Here is a 3,474-nt window from a genome sequence, read left to right as displayed (position 1 = left end):
GGCCATTTTCACAATATTAATTCTTCCAATCCATGAGCATGGGAGGTTCTTCCATCTCCTGGTGTCTTCCTCAGTCTCTTTCTTTAACAATTTAAAATTTTCATTGTAGAGATCTTTGGTGTCTTTTGTCACATTTATACCAAAATATTTCATTTTTTTGCAGCAGTTGTGAATGGGAGCATTTCCTTGTATTCTTTCTCCAATTGCTTGTTATTGGTATAGAGAAAAGCTATTGATTTTTGTAGACCGATTTTATAACCTGCCTCTATACTGAAAGTGTTGATCAGTTCTAGGAGTTTTCTGGTGGAACTTTTAGGATCTCTTAGGTATAGTATCATATCATCTGCAAAAAGCAATCATTTGACCTCTTCTTTTCCAATTAGTACTTTAATTTAATTTCCTTCTCCTGTCTTATTTCTCTGGCAAGAGTTTCAAGCACTATGTTGGAAAGGAGTGGAGACAGTGGACATCTTTGTCTGGTTCCTGATTTTAATGGGAGTGATTACAGTTTTGCTCCATTTAGAATGATATTGGCTGTGGGTTCATTGTATATAGCTTTAATTAGCAGTCTCTTCTACATGAAATAACTACCATCATCACAACTTTGGATGAGCCTGATCACTAAACATAGTCACAATTGGGCTTGCTGATGGTTGTGCTCATTCACTAAAGTAGTGCCAAGCAAGGTCACTGGACCCTCACCTGAGTATCCAGCCACTATTCCAAGCCAACTAGTCCAGCCTTGGAAGACAAAAGAAAAATGAGGAAGAACCCAACAGAGAGATGCTTTTGAAAGCCCTTGTCAAGAAACTCCAATGGACTCTCATATGAACATTTGAAAATTGCCCTGTTCTGACTTTCTTCTAGTTCCATCTAGAACTTGTAATGCTAATTATGCTTGCCTTTACTTCTCCTTCACATCTATTCATGATTCAAGGACTTTCTTTTCCCCTTAGAGACAAGAGTTATGCAATTTTGGAGTCTTTTAGATAGACCCACTGAAGGGGTACTCCAGTTGCCTCACCCTGTGTCCCTATTCAGCATGGAAGAAGCCAGAGCAGTTGGTGTCCCTATTCCCTCTTGGCAATTTGGGTAAACCCTTCAGAAGATGGCAATGATAAGAATAGGAATTAGGAATTGGCTAGGCAGTTAAAGTAAAAAGACCCCAAAGAAATGTATCCAGTTTCTGGGCTAAAAATCAAAATGTCCTTGGGCCTGTTAGCAACATATTCTGTTCCAAAGGTCAAAAATGTCAAGAGTATTTGGGAGCTTGTATCTAATCCTTAAAAGATTTTAGGGTTACCTCTTCAGAAGGGGGACTGTTGGAGGGGAGGGAGTGGACATGGATTTGATCAAAACACCTTATATATGTGTATGAAATTCTCAATAAAGTTTTTGTAAAAGTTTAAAAAATTAAAATTAATTGGGAGGCAGAGGCAGATGGATCTCTGTGAGTTGGGAGGCAGAGGCAGATGGATCTCTGTGAGTTCAAGGCCAGCCTGGTCTACATAGTGAGTTCCAGGCCAGCTGGGGCTACAGGGAGACCCTGTTTCAAAAAGACCAAAAAAAAATTAAAATAAAAAAAAAAACCTGCTTCATCTACACCCCTACCTTATTACCCACCTCACCCGAGACTTCGTGTCCTTTTGTGTATTCTGTGCTGTTGCTCTTTTCACAAAGGACTATCAAATTTCATTTGGGTTTACCCAACGCTCTTGGGAGGTGGATCTATCCTCTGGAGCCTGGTCCACCTACTCAGTGTCACACTCTTAAAGAAAACTGTCTCTCCCTCTCCCAGCAGCTATCAGCAGCCAATAGTTTCTCAGTTAGGGTTGGGGTTTCTTGCCCACCTCTCCCATCCATGCTGAGGTTTGTCTGATTTGAACTTGACCAGGTCATGCACATGCAATTACAAATACTGTGGGTTGTGTGTGCAACTGCCCTATTGTATCTCAAAAGCATGGTTTCTTTGTATTCATCCACCACCTCTGCCTCTTACAATCTTTCTCCCCCCTCTTCTTCAATGATACCTTAGCCTTGAGAATATGTGCTGTGATATAATGGGTATATCCCATTTAGGGCTGAGTACTCTGCAGCCTCTTGTGCTCTGAAGGTTGACTAGTTGTTAGTCTTTGTATTAGTTGTCATCTTCTGCAAGCAGAAGCTTCTCTGATGAGAGATGTGAAATGCACTAATTCATGTCTGTAATAGCAAGTCATTATGAGCTGGTTTGATACTGTGTCCATATTTTTTACAGATAGAAGTGCAGTAGGTTTCTTTATGCCAACATCACTGTTAATATAACAAATGTGTTGTGATATGACCTTGTAGCAGCTATATATTTGCTATACAATAAGAGTATTTTAGGTTTGTTATAATCTCATGGATCCACCACCATATATGCAATGTGCTGTTGGCCAAAAACACAGTTATGGAGGCATGACTGTATTTGCATTCATCTCATGTGTTCATCTGTTTATACGCCTGTTTGTCATCTTGTATGTGATTCAGTAGTCAACAGAGACTATGATCCATCAATGATCATCATCAACCTGAGAATATTGGACACTGAAATCACAGTAAGTTTTACTGTCTTTGCCAGTGAATAGTGAAAGTGGCTATGTGATCCAATCTGCTTTATGCCTGGTAGGAAAGCAACTTCATTCCTAGAGAGGAAACCCAGGAGAACAATTTCCTGTACCTTTGGAAAGTAATTGTTTTAAATTTTGTCACCAAAATTCTAAACTCAACTTATTACTTACTTCAACATACAAAGAGAAAAGGTACAGAGAGATTGAATTATAATTCTGACACAATCTCCCTGGAAAATATTCTACTTTGCCGTTATATGAATCAAATTTAGTTTCTGATTGAAGAAATTTAATCAAAACATTTGATTGTTTACATGAGCTTATATGTCCTTCTTTTAAAAAGTATTCTGAGTCTAGAATAGTACTGTCCATTATTAGCTCAAACCCAAATCACTGTTATATGTCTATTACATATCCATGTTTCAATCCAATTTTAGTTTTAAAAATAATTATACCAAGTGAGTAGTTTTCTTGAGGATTACATTTGATACTGGTGGTAAGGTTTAAAATGTTTTATCATAAAAAATGTTTTATCATATGAAATGCATCAAATGATAATTACAGTCATAATAAAAAGCATAACAGTTAATAATCTACTGTCATACAGGACTAGAGGTATAACTACAACTCTATATGAAATATATTCATTTCATTTTTTCTGTTTCTTAGAAATTTATCTTCAATAAGATAGTGACCTGTTGGGACAGATGATAATAATAGCATCATATAAAGATTTCTTTTTAAGATTTAAAAATATATTTTTTAAAAACTTCATTTTTAATTGACTTTTTTGCAATTTTCATACAATATAATTTGATGACATTTAGATCCCCTCCTCTATCTGCACCTTCCCCACTGCCCCCTGCCAAATTTAATGTAATAT

This window comes from Nannospalax galili, unplaced genomic scaffold (assembly GCF_000622305.1).
Source record: "Nannospalax galili isolate Female #2095 unplaced genomic scaffold, S.galili_v1.0 scaffold278, whole genome shotgun sequence".
NCBI classification, from domain to species: domain Eukaryota; kingdom Metazoa; phylum Chordata; class Mammalia; order Rodentia; family Spalacidae; genus Nannospalax; species Nannospalax galili.
Note: the sequence above shows the minus strand (reverse complement) of the source record.